The sequence below is a fragment of the Leptonychotes weddellii genome, chromosome 8 (genome assembly GCF_054177405.1).
Source record: "Leptonychotes weddellii isolate Sample4059 chromosome 8, ASM5417740v2, whole genome shotgun sequence".
Lineage (NCBI taxonomy): Eukaryota > Metazoa > Chordata > Mammalia > Carnivora > Phocidae > Leptonychotes > Leptonychotes weddellii.
This window is the reverse complement of record NC_138376.1, coordinates 13,392,436-13,414,179: the sequence shown is the minus strand read 5'-3', so window position 1 is coordinate 13,414,179 and position 21,744 is coordinate 13,392,436. Positions and strand designations below refer to the sequence as shown.

At 41.7% G+C, this 21,744-nt stretch overlaps 1 pseudogene; it reads left to right on the top strand.

Annotated features, from left to right (window-relative positions):
- Window positions 1-6,892: 6,892 nt before the first annotated feature.
- On the top strand, window positions 6,893-8,406 carry LOC145722946 (uS5 assembly chaperone PDCD2 pseudogene; annotated as a pseudogene).
- Window positions 8,407-21,744: the final 13,338 nt, after the last annotated feature.

The following is a 21,744-nucleotide window of genomic DNA, read 5'->3' as shown; positions in this document are numbered from 1 at the left end:
TTACATCTGTGTTCTTGAGAGTTATTATTCTGTTGTTTTCTTCTAATGTCTTTGTCTGGTTTTGGTATCAGAATGAAGGTGACTTGATTAAATAAGTTGGGAGGTCCTCCCTCCTTTTCTATTTCCTGCAGGAGTTTGTGTAGAACTGGTCCTATTTCTTCTTTAAAATATTTTGTAGTATATAACATTGGACCTATCTGAGCCCAAAGTTTTCTTTCTTAGAAAAATTTCAAATTTGAATTCAATTTCTTTAAGACTTAGGACCATTCAGTCATTTATTTCTTCTTGAGGGAGCTCTGGTAATTTGCATCTCTCAAAATATTTGTCCATTTTATCTAAATTGTCAAGTCTATAAGCATAATGTTGTACGTGATCATGTTCCCTTCTCGTCCCTTAGATGTTCGCAGGGTCGGCAGTGATGTTGCCTGTTTTGTTCTTAATATTGGTAATTTGAGTCCTCTCATATCCATGGTCATTTTGGCTAGAGGTTTATCAGCTTTATGGATCTTTTCAAAGAACCAGCTTTTGAAAATTAACAAGTCAAGAAATGACAGATGTTGGCGAGGATACAGAGAAAGGGGAACCCGCCTACACTGCTGGTGGGAATGCAAGCTGGTGCAGCGACTCTGGAAAACACTTTGGAGGTTCCTCAAAGTTGAAAATAGAACTACCCTATGACCCAGCAATTACACTACTGGGTATTTACCCCAAAGATACAAATGTAGTGCTCCAAAGGGGCACATGCACCCAGTGTTTATAGCAGCAATGTCCACAACAGCCAAACTATGGAAAGAGCCCTGCTGTCCATCAATAGATGTATGGATAAAGAAAATGTGGTATATGTATATATATATATATATACACACACACACACACATACACACACACAATGGAATACTACTCAGCCATCAAAAAAAAATCTTGCCATTTACAACAATATGGATGGAACTAGAGGGTATTATGCTAAGCGAAATAAGTCAACTAGAGAAAGACGATTATCATATGATCTCACTCAAAAGTGAGAATTTAAGAGAATTTAAGAAACAAAACAGAGGATCATAGGGGAAGAGAGGGAAAAATAAAACAAGACGAAATCGGAGAGGGAGACAAACCATAAGAGACTCTTAATTGTAGGAAACAAATTGAGGGTTGCTGAAGGGGAGGGGGGTGGATGGATAGGGTAACTGGGTGATGGGCATTAGGGAGAGCACTTGATGTGATGAGCACTCAGTGTTATATGCAACTGATGAATCACTGAACTCTACTTCTGAAACTAATAATACACTCTGTTAATTAATTGAATTTAAATTAAAAATATCAAAAAATAAATAAATAACAAATAAAAAAACAGGCAAGGAATTAGCTTTTGGTTTCACTATTTTTTCTATTGTTTTTCTGTTTTCCATTTCATTGATTTCTGCTCTTCCTTTATTATTTCCCTCCTTCTCTTGCTTTGAGTTAATTTACTTTTCTTTCCCAATTTCTTAAGGTAGAAACTTAGATTATTGACTTACAACTCTCTTGTTTTCTTTTTCTTTTTTTTTTTAAAGATTTTATTTATTTATTTGAGAGAGAGAGAATGAGAGAGAGCATGAGAGGGAAGAGGGTCAAAGGGAGAAGCAGACTCCCTGCTGAGCAGGGAGCCTGATGTGGGACTCGATCCCAGGACTCCAGGATCATGACCCGAGCCGAAGGCAGTCGCTTAACCAACTGAGCCACCCAGGCGCCGCATAACTCTCTTGTTTTCTGATATCAGCATATATTGTGTAACTTTTCCTCTAAGCATTGCTTTAGCTACACCCCCCATACATTTTGATTTATTGTGACTTCATTTTTATCCAATTCAAAATATTTTCTGCTTCCCCTATGATTTCCTCTTTTACCCATGTATTATTTAGTAATCTTTCTTTTCCAAAGATTTGGGGGTTTTCCAGATATTTCTTTGTTATGGATTTATAGTTTAGTTCTGTTGCGGCTAGAAAATATACTTCCTGTGGTTTTTTAATTCTTTTAAATTTGTGGAAGCATTTCAGAATATGAATCTATTCAGTTAGCCCAGGATATGGCCTATCTTGGTGAAAATGTTCTGCCTGTACTTGAAAAGAATGTGCATTCTGCATTTTGGGGTGGAATGTTGGCTTCACCCAGTGTCAGCTAAGCAAGTTGGTTCACAGTATTATGTCTTTGAAATACTTAGGTGGCCCTAATCTTTCATTAACCACAGACTACCTTTAAATAATACTCTACTGCTTCTCACATAGTATAAGAATGTTATAACAGTATACTTCCAACTCCCCATTGGAAATTCCCAAATTGTAAGTTCCCCATTTCTATCTTTCGTGTTGTTGTTGGCATAGATTTTTCTTCTACATATGCGACAATTCTACGATTCATTGTTAAATAATCAATTATCTTTTAGAGCAATTAAAAGCAAAATGTCTTTTATACTTTACTTTCAGTTTAATCATTTCTGGAGATCTTCATTTCTTTTTGTAAATCCACCTTTCTGTCAAGCATCATATTCTTTTGCCTGTAGAATTTCCTTAACCTTTTCTTGTGGGACAGGTCTTCTGGTAATGAATTCTATGTTTTTGTTTGTTCTGTATTTATGTACAATTTTAAATATTTTGCCTGAGGTAGAAGTGTCTAAAGATGAATGTCATTAATTACTTTTTTTTTTTCCTGTAAGCACATGAAGAGGTAAAATCTATTTCCCCTCCCCTTAAACTTGGGCTGATCTTGTGACTTGCTATAACCAATGAATATGGCAGGAGTGATCACGTGCCAGTTCTGAGTCTCGCCTCTAAAAAGACTGGCAACTTCTGTATTGCTCGAAGATACCAGCCACCTGGATGTAAAGAAGCTCAAGCATACTACTGAATTATGAGATACCATCTGAAGAGGAAGAAGCCATATGGAGGAACACTAGGCACCAGACGAGTAAGTGAAACTGTATCGGACCTTCCATCCCAGCCCAGCTACCTGCTAAATTCATTTGAGTGACCTCAGCTGATTCTCCACACGGCTGGAAAGCCACCCATCTTATCCCTGCCTGCCCAGATTCCCAATGCTTTCACATAGCGGTAACAAAAGTCAGATGTTTAGTTCACTTAAAAAATTTTTTCATTCTTGTCAGACAGTACGCCCCCCTATTGCTTGCACCCAGATAGAACGGCTCCCCACTCCATTGACGGACTACTTAATAAGAGTGAAAAACTTAAAATTACATAGCACTTGTTCTCCTTTCTAGTAATTCATGATTATCAGGTGTCTACTAGCAAATTGCATAGACTAGCTAGCAATTATAATCTTCCTATGTATATGCAACTAACAGAGTTTCATTAAATATAGTTTATACCTCCTCTTCAGTTACACTCACCAAGACATTCAGTATCTACCTAGCATTTTTAGTCAGTTAAAAAAACTTGCAGGATGCCTGGGTGGCTCAGTCAGTTAAGTGTCTGCCTTCAGCTCAGGTCATGATCCCAGGATCCTGGGATCGATTCCCACATTGGGCTCCCTGCTCAGCAGGGAGCCTGCTTCTCCCTCCATCTGCAGCTCCCCCTGCTTGTGCTCTCCCTCTCTCTCTCTGGCAAATAAATAAATAAAATCTTGAAAAAAAAACTTGCATTTTTTTTCTCCATTCAAATTTTAAAGTATACTGCAGCAGAAGAGAGGAAGGACTAAGCTTTATCCTTCATTGAAACCGAGTCCCTGCTCTCTGGCCGCACACCTTTAGCGGGTTATGCACACAGAGGGCCAGGGCATTGTGTGTGGGCTTTGGGGAGAGGACACTCCCTTGTGAGATGAAATCAGAAGCCTGCCATTCAGCCTTAGTAGAAAACAAAACTGGTTGCGATAATGTGTTAATTAATGTGACTATTTAGGAGTTTTCAGTGCTTTTATTTACTTCCTCTGGCTCCTTCTCAAGGAAGATTTCAGGAGAAAGCTACTCATCAACCGGAAGAAGAAGCGTATAAGCATACATGTGCCTCTTACTTGCATCTATTCCATGGAATGACAGAAATGTCTTCCTCAGGCTATAACTGGTAGGTAGAATGATCAAGAGAAAAATGACTTCCAGAAAAACATACAAAAATAAAACACCTGCTATGAAGCCGTCTTTGCTAAGGATATGAAAGATGCAGGCATTGTACTTCAAATGGAATAAAAAGGGTTTTTTTGTTTGTTTGTTGCTATTGACCAATATTTATCCTTGATCAAGTGAATGAATCCTCCTCCCACTGCCTGGTGCTCCTTCCTTCACACCCTCACAGACTCAGATCCCAAGAACACTCCCCAGAGAATTTTCTCCCCAGAGACTGCTTCCCAGGGGAAAACTGACCCATGGGAAGGAGTAGCTGAATATTTATGGAAAACGCCAAAATTTCAAATGAATGGACAACAAGTAATTACCCAGCTTCAACAATTATCAACCAGTAGCCAATTGCATTTCATCTGAACCCTCACTGACTTCCCCTAATCCCTCCCTAGCTTTTTTTTTTTCCAGAGAGAGCCAGGGGGAGGGGCAGAGGGAGAGGGGGAGGGGCGGAGGGAGGGAGAGAGAATCTCAAGCCAACTCTGCACCCAGGGTGGAGCCCAACTTAGGGGACCTATCTCATGACCCTGAAATCATGACCTGAGCCAAAATCAAGAGTCAGCCGCCTAACCAAATGAGCCACGCAGGCGCCCTCCCCCACATCCTAGTTTATTTTGAAGCCAATCCCAAAAACTGTAAATTGTAATCTGTGACTGTATCAGGACAGATCCCTAAAAGGTAAGAATTCTTCTTTTTAAAGACCGTAAGTGTAATACCATTATCACATCTTAAAAAATGAACAGTAATTCCCTAATACCAACAAAGTCAGTGTTCAGTTAGTTTCAGTTAGGATCTATATAATAGATGCCCTGCATTGCAACTGATTGATATACCTTTTAATTCTCTTTTGGTCTATAGGTTCTCGCTCATCAGTTTTTATTTTTTATTGATTTAGTTTTGATTGATGAGATTTTTAATTTTTTAAAATTTTTAGGTTTTTTTAGTTTTTAATTCCAGAGTAGTTAACATACAGTGTTCTATTAGTTTCAGGCGTACAATACAGTGATTCTCATCAGTTTTTAAACTATACAGTATAGTTTTTGACTTTCATGATTCCTGTGCTTGGAGTCCAGAAGAGCTTGTGGTAATACATTCATACTAACAATAGCTGCCTTTTGAAGCCTTGTTATGAACCAGGCATGGTGGTAAGTGCTTTGCGTATATTATCCCATTTAATCCTTACACTAAGCCAGCAAGTTAGATACTCTCAGCCCCATGTTATAAACAGAACACTGAGGGGTCAAGAAATGAAGTAATTTGCCTGGGAACACATAGTTAATAAGAAACTGCTGAGGCTTAATACCATATCATTCTGATTCTGGTACTTCCGTGGATGTTCAAAATATTTCTTAGGTTAACAGAAACTGAACGCCATTGTAAAATGTCCACGTGGTCTGTCCAAATCAGCAGGCATGTACTGAGAACCTTCTGTGTTCCTGGAACTGTGTAGGAGCTGGGTAGAATCAGCAGGTAAACTGTGTTTGATCACTGCCTTGCCAATGCTCTCAATCCGGAGGCTGGGGCGGAAGGAGACAGACACAAGCAGATGCCATGAAAAGTGGCCTGCGGTACGTGCTATCACGGAGCTACCGGTGAGAAGCGATGCAAAACAGAGAGAGAAAAAGAATTCTGACTTGGGAGATTCGAAAAAGCTTTCGGAGAACACGGGAGCTTCAGTGCCCCTGAATGATGAGTAGGATATTAGCAAACAGTTTAGGCGGCTGGAGAGTAAAGATGATGAATACTAAAGAATAATACTGCATTCTAATGACGTTTACCTGGGGCCTCTGTTTCCCCCCCTGTTGATTTGGTGGAGATGCATAAAACATTCCTTGCAGGTTTTCCGACAACTCAGCAACTTGCACCATAGGTAGGTGGGAGCTAACTCCTCACCTGCTTCCACCCTCTTTCTAGGCAGGATCTAGGTTAGGGTGGTGATAGGAAGGGCATATTGATCATCCATATCAACTGCTAATCAACTCTTTGCTGGTCCCTTTTTTAAGATTTTATTTGTTTATTTGAGAGAGAGAGAGAGCCCATGTGAGAGAGAAAGCGAACGTGAGCGCATGAGCAGGGGGAGGGGTTGAGGGAGAGCAGACTCCCCGCTGAGCAGGGAGCCCGATGCGGGGCTCCATCCCAGGACCCCAGGATCATGACCTGAGCAGAAGGCAGACTCTTAACCAACTGAGCCACCCAGGCGCCCCTGCTGGTCCGTTTTAAAAAGCCCAGGACTGTGTTAGGATTACTAGTGGCCGTGGCCCTTGTGTCCTGGGCTGCCATTTAGCTTATCAGCCTGCTTCTGACCTAAAGCATCCTTCAGCTTTTGCTGAGGTCAGGCAACTTGCCAGCTCCTTGGAAGGAGAGCCTGGGTTCCCGGGAGAGCTAATTTTGTGCCTCCCTGATTACAACCTGATCACAAACGCTGGATTGTTCCTGGTGAGGGGTGACGGCTGTCACAGCGGGAGGCCGTCAAACCCTCTGCTTAGTGGCAGATCCATCTGAAATTCATTTAGGTCTGTTACATTAGGAAACAGAACTCCTTTTTCCAGCACTTGGAAGGATGACTTCATTTTACATCTTTATTAGAGAAACCTGTTTTTCTGGCTCTAGAAGGTTAAGTGAAAGGGATAGCTGAGCAGCAAATTTTCATTTCTGTTTTGTCACTCATCAGCTGCAAAAGGTTAGCCTCCAGCTGCTGGACCCTTTTTCCCAAGCCTGGTTGTTTCCCTTCTCATCTCCTCCCACCTACAGGGGTTAGTGGGTTCTCAGAAAAGACAAATAGGTTTTGGCTCTATGGCGGCAGCCCGTGCGGGGCCGGCTGAGCTGGGCTTCGTGGAGGCGGCGCCGGCGTGGCGGCTGCGCAGCGAGCAGTTCCCAAGCAAGGTGGGCGGCCGGCCGGCGTGGCTGGGCGCGGCCGGGCTGCCGCGGCCCGAGGAGCTGGCCTGCGCGCTGTGCGGCCGCCCGCTGGCCTTCCTGCTGCAGCTGTACGCGCCGCTGCCCGACCGTGCCGACGCTTTCCACCGCGGCCTCTTCCTCTTCTGCTGCCGGGCGCCGCCGTGCTGCGCCGGCCTGCGCGTTTTTAGAAATCAGCTGCCCAGGAAAAATGACTTTTACTCCTACGAGCCACCTTGTGAGGATCCTCATCCAGAGACGGGAGAGTCTGTGTGCCTCCAGCTCAAGTCTGGTGCTCATCTCTGCAGGGTCTGTGGCTGTTTAGGCCCCAAAACATGCTCCAGATGTCACAAGGCACGTTACTGCAGTAAGGAGCATCAGACTCTAGACTGGAGATTTGGGCATAAGCAGGCTTGTACACAATCAGATTATTTGGACAGAACAATTCCAGACCACAGCTTCCTTTTTCCAGAATTTGAAATTGTAATAGAAACAGAAGATGAAATTACATCTGAAGTTGTTGAAAAAGAAAATGAATCAGAAATTACAGGGAGCATGGGTGAAGCACCTGAGGAAGAATTGGATTCCATGGCAAAACTTGAATCCAAGGAAGATAAAATTTTCCAGAAGTTTAAAACTAAAATAGCCCTTGAGCCAGAACAGGTTCTCAGATACGGCAGAGGGATTGCACCCATCTGGATCTCTGGTGAAAATACCCCTCAAGAAAAGGATATTCCATATTGCCCCTGTGGTGCCAAGAGAACATTTGAATTCCAGGTCATGCCTCAGCTGCTCAACCACCTAAAGGCCGACAGACTGGGCAGGAGTGTCGACTGGGGTGTCCTGGCTGTCTTCACCTGTGCTGAAAGCTGTAGACTGGGGATTGGCTACACAGAGGAATTTGTTTGGAAGCAAGATATAACAAATACACCCTAAAGACAATGTTGTAAAGCCTTAAAAAGGCTCATAATCTCTTAGACCTTGCAAGTCCATTTCTAGGACTTTATCCTAAGGAAATAATTATAGCAGAGACAAAGGTACAAAGATGTTGTTTTAGGTGAGTTTACAATGTGTAAATATTAGTGCAACAAAAATTGTCTGGTGACAGGTATTTAAAGAAATTTTGGTGAATTCCTACAGCAGAAGGTAATGCACTCTTAATGATATACACCTATATGTACAAGATACAGGTTTAAACTGACACCAAGATATTCATAGTATGTTCATATTTTTGTAAAAGTATTTATACATATGTATGTCAACAGAAATCTGGAAAGATACCTACTCGGTGGGAACTAGTTAACTATGGATGGTGGGACTATGAAATGATCGTTTTACCTATGTGTTTGTTTCTTTCTACAATAAAAATGGGTTAATTTCCTCAAAAAAAAAAAAAAAAGAAAAGAAAAGACAAATAGGTTTTAATATTAATCAAAGCAAATCCTAAGTAGAGAAGTAAATCTACTATCCACTCCTCCCCTCCAAATCATATGTGGCAATGAATTTAAAAGCCGAAAGCAAAATCCATGCTAGCAGTTCCTACAATTAAGGAGGAAAGTGAACATCATTGCCTACAATCCCTTACTTGGAAGATCAAAGAACTTCAAAGTCAATGTGGCTAAATTATTTCCAGTGACTTTTATTATTATAACATTTGTAGCATGTGGTAGTGACTAAGGCTATCTATCCGATATTTCTGGTTTTCCTCCCCTATGCACCTATCCTTTTCTCCAAACTCGACATTAGATGACACGGCCGTGTGATTTGCTTTAGTTAAGAAAATGTGAGCCAATGCAGTGTCTGGGTGGCTCAGTCAGTTAAGTGTTTGCCTTCAGCTCAGGTCAGGACCCCAGGGTCCTGGGATCGGGTCCCACGTTGGGTTCCCTGCTGCTCCGTCTCTCTGTCTGCTGCTCCCCCTGCTGTGCACGCTCTCCCTCTCTGTCACATAAATAAATAAAATCTTTTAAAAAAGAAAATGTGAGCAAAGATAATGGGTGCCACCTCCAGACAAGCTTTGAGAGCCAATGCATGACTGCCCATGCTTTTCCTTCCCTCTGCCATGGTGACTGGTGACTTTCAAGGTGGTGGCTACTCCATCAACCCGATTCCCCTTATAAGAACAGTGGGCAGAGCCCCGGGACAACAACATGATGGACACAAAGCATGAGCTAGAGATAAACCTTTGCTGTCAAAGTCACTGACCCTGAGATTGTTATGGGAGTGTTACCCAGCCTTGCTTGACTGATACATAGGGTTTCTTAAAAGCTTCTGAGGATTAAACAAATGAGCCTCCAGATAACCTGTAAGATAACCTTCAAAAAGTTTTTGGGTTGATGAATGTGATAAAACACCCTCTACAAATTTGAGGGACTAATGATAATTTTGCCAAGCTTTCCAAAAAGGCTCATTTTCCAACCTTCTGGTAATTTGCATAAGGTATAATATACATATAATATATATTGTATTGTATGTTTTTTTTTTTAAAGATTTTATTTATTTATTTGAGACAGAGAGCATGAGAGGGAGGAGGGTCAGAGGGAGAAGCAGACTCCCTGCCGAGCAGGGAGCCCGATGCGGGACTCGATCCAGGGACTCCAGGATCATGACCTGAGCCGAAGGCAGTCGCTTAACCAACTGAGCCACCCAGGCGCCCTGTATTGTATGTTATATAACATGTATAATATGGTACCCTACAACAAGTTTTTTTTTTCCCCTGGAGCATTAAACATTTTATGAAGTGACAAGACAACACAGAGGAAATTAACCTTGTATTTAATATTGAAAAAACTTTTAAACTTTGGTTCTTAAGACCTCCTATGCCCATATTCTACAAGACTAGCCCTTTTCAGATATATTTGCTGTACGTGACAGTTAGAACAGAATAGGCAAATCTATTACTCAACTAAACAAACTTTTGCTAAGCAAGCTTCACTGTGCCAAAGTTATATTTTAGCACCCTCTACTGAAGAAATTATGTGCACCTTTGATCAGTATGGGTGATTCCTGCCTTGGTGATCTTTTTTGACTTGGGCTTTTCAAATAGAGGCTCTGGAGAATATATTATTTACACTCTACTAAAAGAAGTTTCTCCTTTAAACAAATGCCCTTCTGATAAGCTATTCACCTACCAATGGTATGTGTCTTCTGCAGATCATGGAGCAAAGGAAATGCAGATAGACATGTAGTCATTAATGTGTATATAATTTACACATTCACAATGTAAAAATATACCTGGTGAAAATTAGACATTTGTAATACCATATCTCTCTCCGTGGCAACACCTCTGCCTCCCATGCTCACATAGGGCTTATGAGCTTCCAATCTCTCCATAATGTCTTCTGAGTTATTTGCCAAATCCCCCTGCAAATTATGTCACTCTCCATTATTCATTCAACAGACTATGTGACAGGCACAGTGCTAAGGGCAAGAGTTCCACTGTCAGCTAAACGGGTGTTAAATCTGTCCTCTGAGAGTTTACAATCTTATTGCAGAGCTGACTTTTCACCAAATGAAGAGACAGATAGTGTTTAATTATGGACTGTAACATGTGATTTCAAAGGATACAGTTTCCTGTGACTATGCAGCAGGAGGACCCAACTTACACCCGCTAAGTCACGGAGCAGTGATTGGGCTGAAATAAACAGAAGTCGATGGGCAGATGCCAGCCAGCTGAAGAGCAGGGTGGGCAGGAGGTGGGGGAGCATTCCAGGAACGGAAAGCAGCAGGTGTAATACTCCATGTTGAGAGAGGGAGCCTGGCTGGTTGCAGGAGTGAAAGACAGTAAGGTTCCAGTAAAGAGATCAAGGGGGCGAGGGGAGGGACGGGTGGCAGGGTCAGACCAAGGGCTTGTGGGTCAAGGGAGGGAGTTTTGCTCTTGGACTTAAGAATGCTGGGGGCTGGTGAATGGAGGTTGGGGGTGAGTAGGGTAGATGCGACTGGCAGGGCACCATCGACTGTCTCAAAATGAAATTATTCCTCTGGAGTTTTGGAGAAGGAATAACATTGGGTATAACAAGAATGGTTTCCCTTAGACTCTAGAATTGAACCTAGTGGCTGAGCAATGCATTAGAGTTCTCCATAACTAGGCACTGTCTATTTTTCCAATCTCACCCTTTCATAGGTTCTATGATTGCTTATTGTTCCTTGAGAACACCCACCACGCTCATTTGAAATGCACATTCTTCTTCTCCCCTCTCCTTTCTCCACCTATAGAAATGCCAATCATTTTTATTTTTTTTTATTTATTTTTTTTTAAAGATTTTTATTTATTTATTTGACAGAGAGAGAGATAGCGAGAGCAGGAACACAAGCAGGGGGAGTGGGAGAGGGAGAAGCAGGCTTCCTGCCGAGCAGGGAGCCCGATGTGGGACTCGATCCCAGGACCCTGGGATCATGACCTGAGCCGAAGGCAGACACTTAATGACTGAGCCACCCAGGCGCCCGAAATGCCAATCATTTTTAAAAGTTTGTTTATTTAGTAATCTCTACACCCAACTTGGGGTTCAAATTCATGACCCGGAGATCAAGAGCCACCTGCTCTACTAATTGAGCCAGCCAGGTGCCCTGAAATGCCAATCATTCTTAAAAGATCAGTGCAAAACCACCTCTTTGGGGGAACTTTTCTCTGAGTCCCTCAAAATGAATTCCGTTTCTACTTCCATAACATAGGATCTGCATTTCTACACAACACATTTCACACTTCTTTCTCCGTGAGACTGTAAAAAATATGATAGGAACGATATCCTCTTCATCTTTGTACTTCTTCCCCATATTTATTGGATCATTAGGCTAAACTCGATAAATGCATTTTAAAGTGAAACTTCATTATACATTTCATTAGACCCCCTAATAAATTTTATTAAATCTACTACAGATACACACTCATAGGGATATAGCTACGCACATAAATACATTTAGACAGGCAATCCTAAGAGCAAAAAGGGCAAAATTAATGTTTTGCTTAGGTTGAGAGGGGTAGAAAGTAGAGAAAGGAAGAGGAGGTGGGAATGAATAGGGAGGCGAATTAGAGCATGTGGGCAAGAAGGTGAGATGGTAAGTAAGTAGTAAGTGAGGTGCCCAGAAAATGAGGACATAAATAATCGTGCCTGTCTATAAAGCTAAAATCACATATATATACACATATATACATACACATATGTATGTATATATGGCAAGATGTATCTTGTAAAATCATAAATATGTGGCAAGATATAACTTGTGCCTACTATTCTCTCTTCCCATTTTCTGATTTGGGGGAAAGCTCTATTAAATCTAAATTGATGAATATTCTTCCTGATAATACCTAAAAGTCCTGATTTGTAGGGATGCTAAGGATGAGATCAGCCGGGGATCTTGCAGATTCTGATTAAGTAGGTCTGAGGTTGGACCTGAGATTGTTGATGCCAGTTCTGGTGGCCTATGGACCACACTTTGAATAGCAAGGAACTGGATGATTTCTGATAGTCCTTTCCAGTTCTTTGGCAATTATTTTGTTGTAAAAACCCTACTATTTGAGTGGTGCCTGGGTGGCTCAGTCATTAAGCATCTGCCTTCAGCTCAGGTCATGATCCCAGGGTCCTGGGATGGAGCCCCGCATCAGGCTCCTTGCTCCGCGGGAAGCCTGCTTCTCCCTCTCCCACTCCCCTTGCTTGTGTTTCCTCTTTCACTGTGTCTCTCTCTGTCAAAAAATAAATAAAATCTTAAAAAACAAAACAAAACTCTACTATTTGAAAGTACTCAACTATAAATCACTTACAGCTTAATCTATATAGTTTTAGGTAAAAAAACAAAACATTGCAAGGCAGAAGATTCAACTATTAAAACAACAGTCTTAAATATAAATCTAGAGTTATTCTTAAGGCAATAAAAACTGCCAAACTAAGTGGTAAGTGCTAGGCCTGAATTTTTAAGAGTGCTCTTAAGATCAGATGAACAGCCATTGTTAAGTGAAGATTTGCTCCTAGTCTCAGGAAAGGGAATATAGACTAGATCAGTAGATATCAAAGTTTTTTGTTTGCAATCCACAGTAAGAAATATGTGTTTAAGTTGTGATTCTGTATAAAAATTAAAGTTTCATAAATAAAATAGTATCTTTACGAAACATACTCTGATATGTTTATCCTATTGCAATCCATTCAAAAAATGCTTCTCACAACTCATGAATGGGTGGCGACTTCAAGTTTGAACTCGAGGACACTCTCAGCTTTCTTTCTGTCTTTGTGTTTTTGATGACTCTTCACCAACGAAAGGTCCTAAGACCATGTTGCCTTTAGGTTCCTAACTCATGTGTTTTTCTTTCTTAGTGTGTGTGATGGAATATTGGAAGTGGGATTCCAGGGTAGGCTGGATGGCAGACAAGACCTGTGATGTTTTTCAGGATTTTTTGATGTCTGATTCTTAGAACTTTATGGAGGCAAGCCAGAGTGTTTTTTCCCCTGTAACCAGGCACCCCTCACTCACACAGGCAGGATAGTAGAGTGGTTAGGAGCATAGACTTGGAGCTGACGGTCTGGTCTGCATCTTGACTCTCTCATTTATCAGCTAGGTAATTTTGCTCTAAGCATTTAACCTCTCCTACCTCAGCTTCCTCATCTATAAAATGGGATTAATAATAGTTTCTACCTAAAAGAATATGGGTGAAGATTAAATGAGTTAACATCGTAGACAAGTACAGTAGTAATGTTATCAGCTACTGTTAGACTTAAGTTATAATGTAAAAAGTTTGAACCTAATTTCACATTTTCATAATAAGGTAGAAAAGTACTGTGTTCACAGGTTTTTTAAAAGATTTTACTTATTTATTTGAAAGAGAGAGAGCATGAGTGGGGGAGGGGCAGAGAGAGAGGGAGAATCTCAAGCAGACTCCCCACTGAGCAGGGAGTCCAACATGGGGCTCGATCCCAGGACCCTGAGATCATGACCTGAGCCAAAGGCAGATGTTTAACCAAATGAGCCACCCAGGTGCTCCTTGACAAGTACTTTCTAAACAGTGGCTTGAAAATAGTGACTTGAGCCATAATAAGTCCAATAAGCGTGTCTTCAGTAACCACCCAAGGCAATTCTCCCCAGTCCTGATTCAAATAGACCTGCAATAACTTAGTTATTCAACTGATTAACATCCTAAATCTATCCTGGGGAAAAAAAGATTCTACCAGAAATGAAAATTTGTGTAGTAGAAAAGAGAATCTGGTAAAATGTCACATTTCTCCGGAAACACAAGAATTGGGGCTTTTTTGTTCAAATTGAAGGATGCAAACTCCAGTCAATGTATCACCAAGGAAAACATAATTTAGGAATTTGTTTCTTTTTTATTAATGCCTCGCTCTGTCAGTGCCCATTTTTCTGGTCGGTAGAAATGGCTGTGGTACTTTAGAAATAAGATAGGCTGAGCTGCCAAAGGAAAGAAGCATGGTATGTTGTGGACTAAATGTTTATGTCCCCCCCCCCAAATTCATATGTTGAAATCCTGACCCCCTAAATGATGGTATTTGGAGACAGGGCTTTTTGAAGGTGATCAGGTCATGAGGGTGTTGCCTTCACCAATGGGATCAGTGCCCTTGTAAAAAGGACCCCAGAGAGCCCTCTTTCTTTTTTTGCCGTATGAGACTCAATGAAAAGATAGACTTTATTTTTTTTTAATATTTTATTTATTTATTTATTGGACAGAGAGAGAGAGATACGGAGAGCAGGAACACAAGCAGGGGGCGTGGGAGAAGGAGAAGCAGGCTTCCTGCAAAGCAGGGAGCCGGTGCAGGACTCGATCCCAAGACCCTGGGACCATGACCTGAGCCAAAGGCAGATGCTTAACGACTGAGCCACCCAGGTGCCCCAAAAGATGGCCTTCTATAAACCAGAAAATTGTCCCTCACCAGACACTGAATCTGCTGGTATCTGGGTCTTGGACTTCTGAGCCTCCAGAACTGTGAGAACTAAATATTTGTTGTTTAAGTCACTCAGTCTGTGGAATTTTTGCTATAGCAGCCCAAACAGACTGAGACAATATCCATTATAAATGTTCAATCTATTATATCATGAAAATAATAGTATAGCTATCTTTTAAAGTTCTAAATTGTTTAGGCTTTCCTTAAAAAAAGAAAACTAACACATTAACCTAATCAGGGGCAATATAATCTTTTAATCTGATAATCTATAAAGCCAGATATTGTATTTGTCATGAGAATGATTAGACCAAGGAAGAAATGAGTATCAGCCATATGCACCTTCTTGCTTGCGACAAGTTGCGGCTATCTGCATAGATAAAAATCTATTACTATTGTTAGTTGTGTTAGTTGCCATAGAGAAACTGGTGTGTGTTCAGTGCCTAACTATAACTTCACCCACTTCTAAAAATTCAACCATGCTTATGTGGATTTCCAGGAGGTTAGGATGAGAGTAGGGGACAGTGTATTTGAAATGAAGATATTTTTCCAAGTAATGTCTAGAGGGAAAATTTGAACTCTTTTCCTCTCCCCAGTTCCTCACTCCTTTTACTCATACAGTTTGCCCTTCTTAGTGATATCTCTTGAACCCATCTTCTTCTTTCCCTCCCCATGCCCTCCCCATGCCCTGGCCTTGGACTACATTAGCCCAGAGCTGTACCTCTGCAGCCTCCTTGAGGTCGCCTTGAGGCTTGTAGGTGAGGTAAAATTTCCTCTGCTCTCTTAGGGTCTCCAGATAGGCCTAAGGATTAAACTGACATAAGACAGATTGACAGGAGGAAAGCATACAAATTTTGTTTAGTGATGTACATGGGAGCTTTTGTAAGAAAAATGAAGACCCCAAGGAGCAGTTAGGGTCCAAGCTTACAGTGTGGACAAAGAGCAGTCAGTTGTGAAAATGTGACAAGACAAAGGGTTTGGGGCCAGGGCAGTTGATGGTGGAGAAGTATCTAGAAGATCAGGGTTCGTTGAACCAGGTTTGTTTGTTCAGATTTCTCTTGACCTCAACTCTCCTCTCTGGTGATAGGAATGGCTTCCTTCCTCCTGGTACAGGGAGGGCATCTCTCCCATGGGAATTTTCTCTTCTGCTTCACGAGGAAAAATGAAGATCAGAATGCCTCCCCTGTACATGCTGTTTTTCATGTGCCTTTAATTCAAAATATCAATATGCCAAAGTGGCCTATTTGGGGGTATCATGCTTGGAAGCCCTATAAGACCTAAGGTCTTTCCAACATATCCTTAACTCCACTGCTAGACCTAATCTCCCTCTCTCTCTCTCTCTTTTTCTTTTTTTCCCAAGATTTCTTCCCCTGCCCCCTTTTGAGGCATAATCTTTTCAAAACACTACTTTGATCTTGTCGTCTTCTCTTTTCAGACTTTCATTCCTCCTTAAGCTTTCACATTTCCAACAAGGCCTGACTGCTCTTATGAACAACCTCCAGATGCCCCTGGAGATCTTCCTGCTGAACGTCTTTATCCAGAGGTCCCACCACCATGATTGAAAGCCAGCGTGGCAAACGTTACCTGGTTCCCCAAGTCAAAGATTTCTGTTCAGGGTGCTGACTTCCATTCAGTCACTTGGGCTAACTATCTGGAAGTTACCAGTGGCTCTTTCCGTGTCCTCAGCAGTACAGACAACTCATGGATCCTGTCTCCTCGTTGTGGGCCCCTTCTGCCCTTCCTTTGCTGAACCCTATGTTCAGTTCTTGTGGCTTTTTGCTCAGATGAGTAGAATGTGAAATATAATACATTAAGAACATAACAAGAAAATACAAGAAGGTGTATATTTTTATTTTAATAAGAGAGTAAGCGGGGCACCTGGGTGGTGCGGTTGGTTGGGTGTCCGACTCTTGGTTTTGGTTCAGGTCATGATCTCATGGTTGTAAGATTGAGCCCCACATCAGGCTCCACACTGAGCATGGAGTCTGCTTGAGTTTCTTTCTCCTTTTCCCTTTGCCCCTCCTCGCCTCACTCTCTCTCTCTCACTCACTCAAATAAATAAATATCTTTTTTTTAAAAAAAAAGAGGTAAGCTTTCCTAATCTTTACTATAAGGATTGACACTGAGGCCCTCACTTGTCCTTACGCTATATGGTCACGCATCAAATAGATAACAGCCAGTATCCTGAGGGCATTTTAGAGGTTCCACTCTCAGTGGAATTGCTGTTTCCTTGCTAGGAGTGGTTTTCTATGGGCTTAATTTTGTAAAAGTAAGACTTTAAAAATAATATGTCATCACCAGAATGGCCAGCAAATATTTTGTACCACACAGGAGTTTTCTGGTTTTCTTCTTTGCAAAGTATTATGCATTCTTTTTTCTCTTAAATGATGGTGTCCAGGTTGGGATCCTGGGAAGGAAACCCTGAGACACAGCCTGTAGGATGATTATGGAGGCCGTGCCCTTGGTTTCAACCAGAGTAGAAGGCAGAAAAAGAAGGAGGCAGGAGACATCAGAGGGAGAAGTCGAGCTGCACTGCAGGCCAGTGACTCTGGGGCTGACCTCATGGGAGCTCTGGAGCCAGAATGGCCCTTCCAAGTTGTCTTGAGTTGTGCTCAGATGGACATATCTTTGTGTTCCTGTGTGGATCAGTCCCTGGGTGTGGCCACCCCAGGAAGGGTGTGGGAGAGGCAATCCCTGACGTGAACGGTAGATCAGCAACCCTTATAGCTGGAGCCACTGGGTGACACTGGGAGGGGGGTGAATATGGATGGTAGATCAGTGTCCATCCCAGAAGCCAACTATACAAAGTTTGCTGGTCTTTTCTGCAATGAAATGATAGAGTGGCTCTCTATGGCATAGTACGTAGCTGACAGTTTGGGAAAATAACCACATTTAATCTGTTACCTCAGGATAAAGAGGATATCTTAATAAAGGAGAAAGTAATTACTTTTAAAAGAAATTCACGCTATGGAGAGGATATTTTGAAAACATGTCCACCGTTATATGACTTAATTGTCCAAAACTACACAGTTGTGTCACACACAAACTTGAAACCAGAATTTTTTCCCTTGTCCAAAATTTTCCAAACAAAGAGTCCTCGTGGATTTTTAACTTATTTGTAAAAATGATAAAAATGCAACATCTTCCAATGAATGTTCAAGAACAACGAACATAGGAAAGATGGAAATTTGCTAACTGAATATTTATGAAAATCTCTGTATACTATGTGGATGGGATTGATGAACGTGTATCACAATTCAGAAAGTCAGGCAGAGATGCTCTGCTTTCATTTGGATATCCAGATCTTTTGGAGGCATCTTTTACAATTATGATAAACATTAAAATTAATTGTAAGATAAAGTGAATTTAGATCATAGAGCTGCTGCATCTCAAAGCATTAACCATTTTCAAAAGATTTTTTATAGCAGTGAGGACTATTTGGTGATTATTAATGGGTTGAATTGTGTCCCACAAAGAGATAATTTGAAATCCTCACCTCCAGTACCTCACAATGATTTTATTTGGAAATAGGGTTGTTGAAGATAAACTTCAGTTAAATTAATGACGAGTCCCTACCAGAGAAGACAAAGGCAAGAGGGAAAACAGCCCTGTGAAGAGTTGGCAGAGATTAGATTTATGCTGCCTGAAGCTAATGCATGTCAGGGGCTGGAAGAGGCAAGGAAGGATTCTCCTCTAGAGGCTTCTGAGGGGGCTTGGCTCAACCAACGTGTTGATTTGGCACTTCTGACCTCCAGAGCCGTGAGAGACTACTGTTCTGTCATTTTAAACCACCCAGTTTGTGGTACTATGTTACGTCGGCCCTAGTAAATGAAACTGTGATATTAAAATGTTTTCTAACCATTAGACATAAAATGTTAAAAACTTAAATATTTTGTTTTGTCTCTCTCATCTTTGGAAGCAAATACACATGTGTTAAAGGGGAGCTAATTTTTTTTTTTTTTTAAACTAAGAATGGCAAGCAATAAAAGGAGGAAAAAAGCTTGAGTATGTGCTGGAAGTTGTGTTTGAAAAGTTATTTGTACAAATAATTTGAGTCCAAGAATGTTGAGTTTCTTAATTTGTTTCTGCCAGGCCTTGGGGATTTCCTTAATCCCATTTCAGGATTTGAACTTTTCTGGGTCAGCCCAGATCAGGCAAAGCTGATCCAGGCTGCCTGTTTATTTTTGGTTTTCCCCTTACTCCTATAGTGTGACTCTCTGGTGTCTCAGCCCCATGGGCCTGATAGTCTTCCAGGGCCCTGAGCCCAGGACTCCAGCTTTGCCCACCCAGGGTGGTGGCTGGAGCTACTCAGCATTCTCTTCAGGACCTCTGGATGCACCTCTGGGTAAAGGAGCCCCTACATGCTAGCGCTCAATTCTGGATTTCCAAGTCTCTTCTCCGATCTTGGACCGGTTATTCTTCATTATCTTATTAGTTCTTTTGACATTTAGAGTTTTTCTCAATACAGATTTTTAAGTTGTATTCTGCCAGAGGGTTGGCCCTGTTTATCTCATCTATAATTACCAAAGGCACAATCAAAGAGAGTTTAGAGACTCCTAGATTATGCCAATGATCTCTTAACATCTTCAATCCCCTTCCCCCCAATCTCTCCTCCCCTCTGCTGCCAGATCCATGTTTTTTAAAGGATTTATTTATTTATTTGAGAAAGAGAGAGCAAGCAAGAGAGCAAGTGGGGGGAGGGGCAGAGGGAGAGAATCTTCAAATCGACTCCCTACTGAGCACGGAGCTGACCAGAGATCATGACCTGAGGTGAAACCAAGAGTCAGATGCTTAACCGACTGAACCACCCAGGCGCCCCCAGATCAATTTTTTTAAAACATTTCTGGTATTTCCCTGTTCCAAAAAAAAAAAAAGTCCCCAATGACTTACTGAGTTGTGACTCTGTACTATGTCAATTTAGCTAAGCTGGGATTTCCCAGAATTTCCTTTCTGGTGTGGTTCTGGGTCAGTGTTGGCCAACAGAGACATTTTGGATGCTATTTGGGAGGTAGGAATGAAACAGCTGCCAATTTTTAAAAAATGTTTTAATGGCTTGCTGGAGGTGCCAGGCACATTGGCTCTGACCTGCCGCTAACCCTCCTATTGTCATGGAGAAACATCCAACCGGAGTTCCTCGACTGCTGAGCTGAATGGTGTTGTCCCCTCCCCCTCCTCAAATTCAAGTCCACCTGGAATCTCAGAATGGGACCTTATTTGGAAATAGGGTCTTTGCAAATGTAATCAGTTATATTAAGATGAGGCTCTTCTAGATCAGGCCATACATCCAATGACTAGTGTCCTTATAAGAAAGCCATCTGAAGACACACGGGAGAGACAGAAACATAGGAAGAAAGCCTTGTTAAAGACGGGCAGAGACTGCAGTGATGCAGGTACAAGCTGGGGAAAGCCCAGGATGGCCAGCCACCCCCTGGAAGCGAGGGAGGATTCTCCCCTAGAGCCTTCAGAGGGAGTGTGGCCCTGCCAGCGCCTTGGTTTCAGACTTCCAGCCTCCAGAACTGTGAGAGAATACATTTCTGAGGGTTTAAGCCACCCAGTTTGTGCTACTTTGTCCTGGCAGCCCCTGGACACTAAGACACTCCAGCTCCTGGCAAATCTCCTCTTCTCTCCTCTCCAACTCCTGGACTGAGAGTGTGTCTGGCTCCATCATGAGGGGCACCAGCTTCTCTTTACCATAACTGTGGCATTGAGGATGGAGGCAGGGAGAGGCAGATGTGAGTTCTAGTTAGTCTTTCTGGGTAACATTTGTGCTCATTGGTCCTAGTTTGCCCTTTGCCCTCTTTCCCATCCAACTTTGCTTCTCATCTGTCAGTATAGTGATTGTAGGATCAACACTAGACACGGGGGCAACTGTCTGCATAGACGGTCCACTACTCACCTCACTCAACTGCCTTTAATTCTTAGAGTAATTCCCTTATTCCATACCGCACATGGTGGTTCTGCTTCTCTGGTGAAACTCTAACAGACTGTTTTCCAAATTAAGTAAAAATGAATTGAATGAAACCAATTCTGTAATCCAGTTCCTTCCATTATATTAGAATACATTAGGTTATTAAAATTAATAGCTAACATTTATTGAAGACCTCCTAAGTGTAGGGTACTATGCTAAGCAAGCTCTTTATAGTATCTCACTAACTTCTCAAAACAACCCTCCAAAGAAGGGACTGTTATTATGCCTATTTTATAAATGTTTACAAATGTGGTAGTGGTTTGAACTTTTAGAGAGTGGAACTAATTCAACCAAGTCAGGTTTCATATCCAGAGTTTAATTATAGAACAGGAGTTCTCAACTACCATATTATACCTCCACTCCAAGTTCATTAGAACTGAAAGGAATTGTATATTTTCCATGGACTCTTAAGGACCCTGACCCTCCCCCATATATACTCACAAAATGCATTTTAACGACTTCAAGACTTTGCTCATGTCTTTTCCCATATCTTCCCCTTTTCCTAAGAACTTGCCCAGTGTCATCCTCAATCTTGTGGTCCAATGGAAACAAAATTTTCTTTTAAATCAGACTGACCTCGGTTTGAATGTCAGCTCTACCCATTACCTCCTCCCAAATTTTTAGATTCCCTGAGCCTTGATCTCATCTGTAAAATTCCTGTTACAGCTACAATAATATTCAATATAGTCACTTACATACATGTCTGCCTTCTTCTGCTAGATGCTAGGTCTTCAACTTTTTAAAAACTATGACCTACGGGGGGACGGAGCAAGATGGCGGAGGAGTAGGAGACCTGGATTTCGTCTCCTCTCAGGAATTCAGCTGGATAGGGATCAAACCATTCTGAACACCTACAAACTCAACAGGAGATCGAAGAAAGGAATAGCAACAACTCTCTGAACAGAAAA